Raw genomic sequence first — 13760 nt, 5'->3', positions numbered from 1 at the left:
TATAAGTTGGAAAGGATTTGCAAATCATTGTATTCTGTTTTTATTTACCATTTACACAACTTCCCTGGTTTTGGGTTTTGTATATAGCCGTTAATCACAAGTGTCTCAAAGGGCTTCATCAGGGCAAAAAAAAACTCAACTCAGTGGGCGTAGTGAGAAACCTTGGCAGGGACAATGGATGCCGAGAGAACACGGTTAATAATGTGAGAGTCCAGTCTATAAATATAAGCGCGTTTCAGACATGTATATTCTTTGTTATCCGTAACCCCGTAAGGGATAAGCGGTAGATAACTGATGGATGGATCCTATATTATTTTGTATTCTGCTCCGATCAGAAAAAGAAAGAGCAAACTCAATCCGAATCTTGGCTCTCAGATAACAAACTTTAAGCACACATTAAAGCGAGCAGATCTGAGGTTGTTACCTTCAGTTGCCATGGATGCTGCTGTGAAGCCTCTAAAGAGGAGTCCTGCACCTGATGGCGTTGCCACCTCTCATTTCATTGCTGGAATGATGCACGCTCAAAGTACCAGTCGAGTGGAAAAACAAATTGCCTCTATATTGAAGCTATTATCATATATATCCGATTTATGACACCTAAAGACTCTCGAAGTTTGCGGATACATAGATGTGATCAAAACGGTGTCAATCTCACGGAGATTACCGAGACATTCTGAGAGTTCATGAGGAAGCCAGTCACGTGATCCATGGCGTAGTGTTAGGAACCACGGATCCCTTCCCCATCAACAACAATGCTAATCAAGCAGACTTTGTGAGAGCCAACGACGATCACTTTAGGAAACATTATGATGCATAACCTTATGTTTTTGAGCCCGACCACAAAGAGAATGAGCAATACGTTTTAGAAGCCGAGTGCTAAACGGATGTAGCTTTATTGAAACACTATCTAGGTGCTAAACATATAAACTAACAACTTTAAACCACAACGAGAAGAGGAAATTACTGAAGGAATTGTGTGTGGATGCTCCAATGCTGAAGATGAACTGAAATGCTGACAGAATGTAGTTGTCATGATCTGTGGTCCGGATCATGTTTTGTTTTGTTATTTTCTGTTTGTTTTGAACTCCAATAGTTCCTGTTTTTTGGTGCGCTCTTGTTTGTTTTGGTTGCCACGGTGGCATATGATTTTCACCTGCCACTGGTGTTCGGACGCTCACCTGGCTCTAATCAAGAGACTATGTAAACCGCCGTTGACAGTCTGTCGGTCTGGTGACATTGATTCTTTTCATGCTGCTCTTGTCATGCGATTGTTCTTTTCATTGCTCTGTTCTGACTTGTCTCATGCCATAGTTCATGCTGATAGTTTCATGCTTGTATTCATGCGTTTGCTTTGTTCATACTGCTCGTTCCATGCCTTACCAAGTAAGTTTTGTTTATTCATGCCACAGTTAGAGAGTTTTTGTTTCATGTCCATAGTTCATGCTAAGTGTTAGTTTTTGTTTCTTTCGCCAAGTTGTGCCTTCGCTTTGTACGCCTTTTGTTTGTCCCTCTTTTTTGAAAGTCAAGATTAAATAATGTTCCTACCTTCAAGCCTTGTCCGGTATAGTCCGATTGCATCCCGGGAGAACAAATCTCGCAGTAAGCTGTGAAAAAACCCTCATCCTGACAGTAGTATGAATGTAAGAATAGTTTGAATGTTGGAATGGTTTGAATTTCCAGGAAAACTGGAACTTGGTTTGGAACTTGGGAAAGTTTTAGTTTGAATGTTCAGGATGAGTGGAATGTGTTGACGTTGGAATAGTTTGAATAGGTTGAAAAATGTAGGAATTGTGGTTCTTGGAAAAAAGTCCAATTCATTTCAATGGGAACTTGCTGGAAATTTTGGAAAAAGCAGGATTTTCTTGAAAATGCAAAAAAATGTGAATGTTCTGAATGAGTTGGTGTTCGAATAGTTTTTTTGTTTTTTTTATTTTAAATCGGTCAAGAAATTTTAAAGTAGTAATATTTTTAATTGATAAATGGTATTATGGAATTCCTGGAATTTCGGGAAAACCGGGAATTTTTCCAGTTCAAAAAAACAACTTTGTTTGTTGTCCTGATTAAGACAAATGTTTTGATGGTGGAACGGATGAAGTGGGTTGAAAAATGTGGAAGCAGTAGTCGACAGAAAAAAGGGTTTGAAAAAAACGAGGTTTCTTGGAATTTTTTTGAACTTGGAAAAATTATAGTTTGAATGTCCAGAATGATTGGAATATGTTGAAGGTGGAATAGTTTGAATCGGTTTAAAAATTTGGAAATGGTGGAAGTTTAAAAAACGGCCAATTCATTTTGAATGGGAAAAATGTCCCGGAAAACCTGGAATTCTGGGAAATCTAAGAATTTTTTGAATTTTTCAAGGGAAAGCCCGCGATTCCCGAAAAGGCTGAACAGATTGAAGTTGGAACGGTTTGAAGTGGGTGAAAAATGTAGAAAGGTAGAGAGAGACAAAATCTGGAGAAAAAGAATAATAAGTTGTAGAACAATAAATAGTGTGAATGCTTTGAGCATTCACACAATAAAACAAACTCTTACTGTATTATTTCCACTCTCGCTCGGATTTTGATCGACGGGACGCTCACATAATTCCATTTAGATGATGATCCATAATTATCGTACATTACGATGCCTTTGACCCCGCCCCCTCTCCAATCACAATCCTCACAAAGGGTTTAAAACATTTTTTTGCCACAACTAGCATTTTTTTTTTTTTTTTTTTGCCATCTCAGGATGTCAAAGTCGACCGGTCTCTCGGTCCATGGCCACATTTGTGTTCTACCAGGTGAGAGATACATGCATTATAATCTAGAATTTACTTTTTAAGCAAGTTTGAGACGAAGCAGAAGAATCCGCCGGCTTAGTGTGTCGACAATAGCAGCGTAAGCTAGCATTAGCTCACTGCTATCAATGCGCTGCTAAAATAGGCCTTCTGCGTTGGCGCTTATAATAACAATATCACTCATATTTGGTGAATTTTCAGGTCACGACATGTAAATGAAGTATTTTTGGCGGTTTCTGGATGTTTTAGAGCAGTGATCCCCAACCACCGGTCCGGGGACCGGCACCGGTCTGTGATGCATTTGTTACCGAGACATTAAATAATTTATAACCCACCGCATTTCCTCATACTTAACTTTCGCCAGTCCCACCAGACACACCAATAAGCTTGTTCATAGATGTGTTGTAACATGTTGTTCTCTGGGTGTCGCTGCCACTACGCAAATTAAGGAGTCACGGGTGGGACCTGATATTCAGCTGGGAATGACTAAAACAGTAAATAAATACAATACATATATATACTATTAGCCACAACACAACCAGGCTTATATTTAATATGCCACAAATTAATCCCGCATAACAAACAAACACCTCCCCCCTCCCGTCCATATAACCCGCCAATACAACTCAAACACCTGCACAACACACTCAATCCCACAGCCCAAAGTGCAGTTCACCTCCCCAAAGTTAATACAGCAAATATACCGTATTTTTCGGAGTATAAGTCGCACCGAAAATGCACAATAAAGAAGGAAAAAAACATATATAGGTCGCACTGGAGTCGCATTTTTGGGGGAAATGTACTTGATAAAACCCAACACCAAGAATAGACATTTGAAAGGCAATTTAAAATAAATTAAGAATAGTGAACAACAGGCTGAATAAGTGTACGTTATATGACGCATAAACAACCAACTGAGAACGTGCCTGGTATGTTAACGTAACATATTATGGTAAGAGTCATTCAAATAACTATAACATATAGAACATGCTATACGTTTACCAAACAATCTGTCACTCCTAATCGCTAAATCCCATGAAATCTTATACGTCTAGTCTCTTACGTGAATGAGCTAAATAATATTATTTGATATTTTACGCTAATGTGTTAATAATTTCACACATAAGTCGCTCCTGAGTATAAGTCGCACCCCCGGCCAAACTATGAAAAAAACTGCGACTTATAGTCCGAAAAATACAGTATTTCCCCAAAGTCCCCAAAGTTAAGTACGTGACATGCACATCGCGGCACGCACGTATGGGCAAGCGATGTTTGGAAGCCGCAGCTGCATGCGTACTCACGGTACCGCGTCTGCGCATCCAACTCAAACTCCTCCTGGTAAGAGTCTCTGTTGTCCCAGTTCTCCACAGGCCAATGGTAAGTCCACAAAAATGGTCAAAAAATGAGGATCCTTCCATGAAGTGGCTCCGTAGCAAAAACGCTGTGGCCGACAGGTGCTCCAGGTGGTGTGTGAAGTCAATTTCCGCTTCCGCCCGGTCTGATAGCACCGGATTCCTTTTATATCCCCACATTCTATTATGTTACATTTTTAATATTAGCGTGATTATTTAATACGCCTGTAACAGTTCATAATATTAAGTAAATGGATGACATAATAAGTATATATACACTTCTTTTTCCAAATTAATTGTGACTGGCAATATTTATTTTATATATATATATATATATATATATATATGTATATATATATATATATATATATATATACATATATATATATATATATACATATATATATACACATCGATGAACCCCTATGGCCATTACATTGTTATACAACTCCTGATACAAAGTCGCCATTTGCTATATTTGTTACATCTTTGTTACATGGAACAATGCACATTAATAAACATATACAATCTAAAGGTGCCAAATCGTACCCAAAAACTAGGTTCCATCTGCAGTGCGCGGCAGGTTGATGACCTAAGATCAGGGCAGATCAGGAACAAAGTGACCATAGAAGTTAAAGTGCATAAGACAGATGGAGAAGTGCTGAATTGTTGCATATAATAATTGTGCTGAAGGTAGAAAATACACATCTCCTTTGGCCTAGTAAGTTAAACTTCTGGTGTTATTGCACGTAGTCCTATTATACAAGTAGTTAGCAATAACAGATGGCCAAGCAGGTGGCCAATTTTTTGGGCCACCTGCCTTTACTCACATATGACCTTGAAGTGCCATCCCATGGAATTGTCCAACATGTTTTGGTATCCTGGAGCATTCAAAGTTCCTTTCACTGGAACTAAGGGGCCAAGCCCAACTCCTGAAAAACAACCCCACACCATAATTCCTACTCCACCAAATTTCACACTCGGCACAAAGTAGTCCGAAATGTAGCGTTCTCCTGGCAACCTCCAAACCCAGACTCGTTCATCAGATTGCCAGATGGAAAAGCGTGACTCATCCATCCAGAGAAGGCGTCTCCACTGCTCTAGAATCCAGTGGCGACGTGCTTTACGCCACTGCATCCAACGCTTTGCATTGGACTTGGTGATGTATGGCTTAGATGCAGCTGCACGGCCATGGAAACCCATTCCACGAAGCTCTCGGCGTACTGTACGCGTACAGTTACTTTGTAACGCGTTACTGTAACGCTGTTAGTTTTGGCGGTAACTAGTAATCTAACGCGTTATTTTTTATATTCAGTAACTCAGTTACCGTTACTACATGATGCGTTACTGCGTTATTTTACGTTATTTTTTATGTAGTATCGGCTAGAAACAGAAGATCAGAATCAGAATCAGAATCAGAATCAGCTTTATTGTCATTACGCAAGGTAACGAGATTGAGGCCATTCCATACAGTGCGATGTGTGCATGCTAGAAAAACAATGTGCAAATATATAAAAATATAAAAAATATAGAAGTGCAATGAATATGGTGTGAAATGAATATATACATGAAAAAACAAAACAAAAACAGGGTGGTTGGTGGAATGGGTTATTGCACCGAAGAGAAGGCAGTTATGAGGGACAATGGGGCAGTCCGTTCAGGATGGTTATGAGTGTGTTTTATTGCAGCGCTGCAGTGTCGTCCTTCTGTGTCATAAGGAAAAGAAAAGGCGTGCTTTGTGTGGGTGGGGGCGGGGAGAGGGGGCTCCCAGACCGTAGTTGAGGGGCGCAGGGGAGACGTTCCTCCAGGGTACTTCGCGGCTAATAACCTTCACTTTACCCGGAAGTGGGTCTTTACGGCTGAGGGTGAATGACGAGGCCGGCGGTTTGTTGCAACTTTGTGACTTTATTGGATGCAGCCATCCACCAAGCTAGAGCACCTGCACGCACTCACTGTCGCCGGTCCCTCACCTCTCTTGCCCACTCACTCACTGACGTCACTCACCTCACATGCTGTCATATCATATCATATAAGGGCCCCACACACACGCACACATACGCTACTCTCATAACAACTAACAAGACATCATGGCGAAGCCAGAAGTCGAGTTTCTTAACATGGAGACATTCTCAATACTTTTCTTTTGTCGAGCACAAAGAAAATAACATTTTAGTTAAATGCAAGCTGTGTCTTGGATCAAAGGGCCGCTGACTTCTCTCTGTCAGTTTACGTGGCCTACCACTTGGTGACTGACTTGCTGTTGTTCCCAAACTCTTCACTTTCCTTATAATAAAGTTGACTTTGGAATATTTAGGATTTGTTGCACAGGTGGCATCCAATGACGGTTCCACGCTGGAAAATCACTGAGAGCGGCCCATTCTTTCACAAACGTTTGTAGAAACAGTCTCCATGCCTAAGTGCTTGATTTTATACACCGGGCCAAGTGATAAGGGCACCTGATTCTCATCATTTGGATGGGAGGCCAAATACTTTTGGCAAAATAGTGTATATTGGAACTAATAGCAATTATTTCTAGCTTGATTATATATCCATGCTTTTGTCCTTGAATGTGATGTATCGCCTATAACCCATCAGATACTAAAGTAAAAAAAAAGCCTACTGCGAGCAAGAACGAGTAAAAAAACAAAAGTCAATGGCAGACCTGGGCAAATTAAGGCCCGGGGGCCACATGCGGCCCATTAAGCTTTTCAATCTGGCCCGCCGGACATTCCCAAATAATTTTTTTTTATTTTTAAGATGGAAAGTGTAGCTGCCATTATGATGTGCAGTGATGTTTTCTAATGACCGTAAGTCTTGAACTATACAAAGTATTTCAATGGTTGGAATCTGCACTTTTGCATGATATACTAGTTACTATGGTAATATAATTATTTAGTATGGTCATCTAATTAGTTACTATTATAATCTAATTAGTTACTATGGTCATCTAATTAGTTACTATGGTAATCTACGTCATTGCCGCTCAGACGAGGCACCAAGCAGTGTGGGCGGGAAGCGTTTCCACAGATGCGGAAGGAGCTTTTCACAACAAAGTTCTAAAACTTAGTGATATATCAGATTGTAGGTGGGTTTATTTTGTACCCTTCGCGTTCATATTTCACTGTTTGTTGCGTTTCACTTGATTGTAAAATATGTCGATCGAAAGGGGGTGTGACATTCATAATTTGTCAATATTCAGTGTTTTATCGTTGATAGAAAAATTTCAAATTCCATTACGTTTTTTAAGGCGGTCTGTCATAACGTTTTTATCATTCAATCAGACATTATTGTGGAGTTTTGTATTAGTGTCCCTAAAAATAGATATACCGGCCCCCAGACACTTATTTTTTCTCTAAATGTGGCCCCCGAGTCAAAATAATTGCCCAGGCCTGGTCTACGGAGAGCTTTTTTGCAAAGGGAAAAGGCCGGGGGGCTCCAACTAATTCCACTAATTAGTTTTTTCATGTATCCATTTTTCATGCACACTTGGCATTTGTATGCCACACATGGAAGGCTGGTCCGTGAAAATAATGCCTACATTAAAGGGGAACATTATCACAATTTCAGAAGGGTTAAAACCATTAAAAATCAGTTCCCAGTGGCTTTTTTTTTTTTTTTCAAAATTTTACCCATCACACAATATCCCTAAAAAAAGCTTCATAGTGCCTGATTTTAACCATCGTTATATATACCCGTCCATTTTCCTGTGACGTCACATAGTGATGCCGATACAAACAAACATGGCAGCTAGAACAGCAATGTATAGCGACATTAGCTCGGATTCAGACTCGGATTTCAGCGGTTTAAGCGATTCAACAGATTACACATGTATTGAAACGGATGGTTGTAGTGTGGAGGCAGGTAGCGAAAACGAAATTGAAGAAGAAACTGAAGCTATTGAGCCGTATCGGTTTGAACCGTATGCAAGCGAAACCGATGAAAACGACATGACAGCCAGCGACACGGGAGAAAGCGAGGACGAATTCGGCGATCGCCTTCTAACCAATGATTGGTATGTGTTTGTTTGGCATTAAAGGAAACTAACAACTATGAACTAGGTTTACAGCATATGAAATACATTTGGGAACAACATGCACTTTGAGAGTGCAGACAGCCCAGTTTTCATCAATTAATATATTCTGTAGACTACCCTCATCCGCTCTCTTTTCCTGGGGGTCTGGCGGCAGATTTCTTTGACTTTATCGTTGGAAATGCATCTGCTTTGAGTGTCGCAGGATTGCCATCTCTGTCGTAGCATAGCTTTCGTCGGTAAAGTGTGCGGAACAAACGTCCAATTTCTTGCCACTTTCGCATCTTTGGGCCACTGGTGCAACTTGAATCCGTCCCTGTTCGTGTTGTTACACCCTCCGACAACACACAGACGAGGCATGATGTCTCCAAGGTACGGAAAACAGTCTAAAAAACGGAAAATAACAGAGCTGATTTGACTCGGTGTTTGAGAAAATGGCGGATTGCTTCCCGATGTGACGTCATCGCTCTGAGAGTGAATAATAGATAGGCGTTTAATTCGCCAAAATTCACCCATTTAGAGTTCGGAAATCGGTTAAAAAAATATATGGTCTTTTTTCTGCAACATCAAGGTATATATTGACGCTTACATAGGTCTGGTGATAATGTTCCCCTTTAAACCGGTCCCTGGTGCAAAAAAGTTTGGGGACCCCTGTTTTAGAGGGTATAATGGGCCCAATAGAGGACCCTCGATCTGTTGACTCAATTGTCAGCTATTTATTTACGAATTCAAATACATAAAAAAAGCCAAGCATAAGTGTTCTTGTGAGTGATAAACAGCACATCTCTGTTCAATGTTGGCATATTTCCAGTATGACTGATCTGATGATATGGTCGGAGTGCAGAGGCGTCGCTAAAGTGACGGAGAATACACGTAAATTGCCGAAGATAATCGGAGCGGAATATTCAAAATGGCAATTGTTGGCATTTTGTGATGTTTCGATGGTGTTTACACATACTTTGCGGATTGTAAATACAACTGGATATGGTTTAATTGATACAGTGATACACAATTATGCATATAAAGTCAACTTGTTTTTCCACTCTACTGGTACTTTAATACAGTCTAAACATGGTGCCCTGTGCTGCCATCTTTATTTGCATTTAGAGTGAGAGTCCACCACAAGTGCTTCCTGAAGAGGTGTGTGGAGATGCATGTTAATGCGAGGTGTGAACGCACTTTGGGCTTTGGTGATTAGCTCACTCAGGGGGCATTTCAAACGCAGGTTGAAATCAATGAACCTGTTAGATACAAGTTGCGTACTTTCTGGGGAATAAAGGTTTCAAATCACTAGTCTTATTTTCGTCCTCGATAGAAACACATTCCCTATTGATTCGCTATAGTAGACAGAAGGGGGATTTTCAGTTGGAGAGAATAGCCAAGGCCGAACATTCCTACAAACGCCCATCTGACTTGGTTGATGGAAAAATGTACCATCCTGTCCTATAGGATCCACATGCTGAATACTTGGGACGATAATCGCAAAGTAATTCACTATTTGATAGTCAGTGTTTCACCCTGTCTACATTAAGCCGGATAACTCCTTAAACAAATAATTATTTAGCCTAAGTCCCGTGTCAGCCACACTAAACCATTGTTTAAAGGGGAACATTATCACCAGACCTATGTAAGCGTCAATATATACCTTGATGTTGCAGAAAAAAGACCAGATATTTTTTTTAACCGATTTCCGAACTCTAAATGGGTGAATTTTGGCGAATTAAACGCCTTTCTAATATTCGCTCTCGGAGCAATGACGTCACGTTGTGACGTCACATCGGGAAGCAATCCGCCATTTTCTCACTTTCGTCGGTGTGTTGTCGGAGGGTGTAACAACACGAACAGGGACGGATTCAAGTTGCACCAGTGGCCCAAAGATGCGGAAGTGGCAAGAAATTGGACGAAATTTGTTCAAAATACGAGGATGTGGAAAAGCCGACGAAATGGTCAGTCGTTTGTTCCGCACACTTTACCGACGAAAGCTATGCTACGACAGAGATGGCAAGAATGTGTGGATATCCTGCGACACTCAAAACAGATGCATTTCCAACGATAAAGTCAAAGAAATCTGCCGCCAGACCCCCATTGAATCTGCCGGAGTGTGTGAGCAATTCAGGGACAAAGGCCCTTGGTAGCACGGCAAGCAATGGCGGCAGTTTGTTCCCGCAGACGAGCGAGCTAAACCCCCTGGATGTCTTGGTTCACACCGTCCCTTATGCCACCGAAAATGATCAAGAGAAGAATATCGACCTTAGCTTATATTATATAATATAATATTTGACTGTATGATTTGACGTGAGTAATGCAAGTTAATGATGACCATAAATTGCACATTGATGTGTACACAGAACAGCATTTATACAAAACCAAAAACCAGTGAAGTTGGCACGTTGTGTAAATCGAAAATAAAAACAGAATACAATGATTTGCAAATCCTTTTCAACTTATATTCAACTGAATAGACTGCAAAGACAAGATAACTAATGTTCGAACTGGAAAATGTTGTTCATTGCTCGTTTGAAATGTTATGCCTGCAACATGTTTAAAAAAAGCCGAGAGAAATGTATGATCCTGTAACGACTTGGTATCGGATCGATACCCAAATGTGTGGTATCATCCAAAACTACTGTAAAGTATCAAACAACAGAAGAATAAGTGATTATTACATTTTAACAGAAGTGTAGATAGAACATGTTAAAAGAGAAAGTAAGCAGATATTAACAGTAAATAAACAAGTGGATTAATAATCCATTTTTACAGCTTGTCCTTCAAAATGTTGACAAAATAATATAATGGAAAATGACACAATATGTTACTGCATATGTCAGCAGACTAAAAAGGAACCTTTGTTTGCTTTCTTACTACTAAAAGACAAGTTGTATTGTATGTTCACTATTTTATTTAAGGGCAAACTTGCCCTTAAAGAAAATGTTTTGTTATTGGACTTTTGTGCTCGTCACAGATTGTCAATAACAAACACCATGTTCAAACATAAGGGTGTCCATATGTGCACTTGGCACCAGGACACCCTAGGCCGCAGTTCCACGATCGACTTTGTAGTTGTGTCATCGGATTTGCGGCCTCATGTTTTGGACACTCGGGTGAAGAGAGGGGCGGAGCTTTCTACCGATCACCACCTGGTGGTGAGTTGGCTGCGATGGTGGGGGAGGATGCCGGACAGACCTGGCAGGCCCAAACACATTGTGAGGGTTTGCTGGGAACGTCTGGCAGAGTCTCCTGTCAGAGAGAGTTTCAATTCCCACCTCCGGAAGAACTTTGAACATGTCACGAGGGAGGTGCTGGACATTGAGTCCGAATGGACCATGTTCCGCGCCTCTATTGTCGAGGCGGCTGATTGGAGCTGTGGCCGCAAGGTAGTTGGTGCTTGTCGTGGCGGTAATCCTAGAACCCGTTGGTGGACACCGGCGGTGAGGGATGCCGTCAAGCTGAAGAAGGAGTCCTATCGGGTTCTTTTGGCTCATAGGACTCCTGAGGCAGCGGACAAGTACCGACAGGCCAAGCGGTGTGCGGCTTCAGCGGTCGCAGAGGCAAAAACTCGGACATGGGAGGAGTTCGGTGAGGCCATGGAAAACGACTTCCGGACGGCTTCGAAGCAATTCTGGTCCACCAGCCGCCGCCTCAGGAAGGGGAAGCAGTGCACTATCAACACCGTGTATGGTGAGGATGGTGTTCTGCTGACCTGGACTGCGGATGTTGTGGATCGGTGGAGGGAATACTTCGAAGACCTCCTCAATCCCACCAACACGTCTTCCTATAAGGAAGCAGTGCCTGGGGAGTCTGTGGTGGGCTCTCCTATTTCTGGGGCTGAGGTTGCTGAGGTAGTTAAAAAGCTCCTCGGTGGCAAGGCCCCGGGGGTAGATGAGATCCGCCCGGAGTTCCTTAAGGCTCTGGATGCTGTGGGGCTGTCTTGGTTGACAAGACTCTGCAGCATCGCGTGGACATCGGGGGCGGTACCTCTGGATTGGCAGACCGGGGTGGTGGTTCCTCTCTTTAAGAAGGGGAACCGGAGGGTGTGTTCTAACTATCGTGGGATCACACTCCTCAGCCTTCCCGGTAAGGTCTATTCAGGTGTACTGGAGAGGAGGCTACGCCGGATAGTCGAACCTCGGATTCAGGAGGAACAGTGTGGTTTTCGTCCTGGTCGTGGAACTGTGGACCAGCTCTATACTCTCGGCAGGGTCCTTGAGGGTGCATGGGAGTTTGCCCAACCAGTCTACATGTGTTTTGTGGACTTGGAGAAGGCATTCGACCGTGTCCCTCGGGAAGTCCTGTGGGGAGTGCTCAGAGAGTACGGGGTATCGGACTGTCTGATTGTGGCAGTCCGCTCCCTGTATGATCAGTGCCAGAGCTTGGTCCGCATTGCCGGTAGTAAGTCGGACACGTTTCCAGTGAGGGTTGGACTCCGCCAAGGCTGCCCTTTGTCACCGATTCTGTTCATAACTTTTATGGACAGAATTTCTAGGCGCAGTCAAGGCGTTGAGGGGATCTGGTTTGGTGGCTGCAGGATTAGGTCTCTGCTTTTTGCAGATGATGTGGTCCTGATGGCTTCATCTGGCCAGGATCTTCAGCTCTCACTGGATCGGTTCGCAGCTGAGTGTGAAGCGACTGGGATGAGAATCAGCACCTCCAAGTCCGAGTCCATGGTTCTCGCCCGGAAAAGGGTGGAGTGCCATCTCCGGGTTGGGGAGGAGATCTTGCCCCAAGTGGAGGAGTTCACGTACCTCGGAGTCTTGTTCACGAGTGGGGGAAGAGTGGATCGTGAGGTCGACAGGCGGATCGGTGCGGCGTCTTCAGTAATGCGGACGCTGTATCGATCCGTTGTGGTGAAGAAGGAGCTGAGCCGGAAGGCAAAGCTCTCAATTTACCGGTCGATCTACGTTCCCATCCTCACCTATGGTCATGAGCTTTGGGTTATGACCGAAAGGACAAGATCACGGGTACAAGCGGCCGAAATGAGTATCCTCCGCCGGGTGGCGGGGCTCTCCCTTAGAGATAGGGTGAGAAGCTCTGCCATCCGGGAGGAGCTCAAAGTAAAGCCGCTGCTCCTCCACATCGAGAGGAGCCAGATGAGGTGGTTCGGGCATCTGGTCAGGATGCCACCCGAACACCTCCCTAGGGAGGTGTTTAGGGCACGTCCCACCGGTAGGAGGCCGCGGGGAAGACCCAGGACACGTTGGGAAGACTATGTCTCCCGGCTGGCCTGGGAACGCCTCGGGGTCCCACAGGAAGAGCTGGACGAAGTGGCTGGGGAGAGGGAAGTCTGGGCTTCCCTGCTTAAGCTGCTGCCCCCGCGACCCGACCTCGGATAAGCGGAAGAAGATGGATGGATGGATGGATGGCAAACTTGCAATAAGAAACATATGTTTAATGTACCCTTAGATTTTTTTGTTAAAATAAAGCCAATAGTGCAATTTTTTGTGGTCCCCTTTATTTAGACAAGTATCGAAATACATTTTGGTACCTGTACCGGTACCAAACGATTTTACATCGGGACAACACTAGTTTTAATGATGTTAAAATTGTTTAATACGCTAAACTTCAACCTATTAATAAAAATGTGGACTGTTACAAAATAATGCTG

This window comes from Nerophis lumbriciformis, linkage group LG22 (assembly GCF_033978685.3).
Source record: "Nerophis lumbriciformis linkage group LG22, RoL_Nlum_v2.1, whole genome shotgun sequence".
Lineage (NCBI taxonomy): Eukaryota > Metazoa > Chordata > Actinopteri > Syngnathiformes > Syngnathidae > Nerophis > Nerophis lumbriciformis.
Note: the sequence above shows the minus strand (reverse complement) of the source record.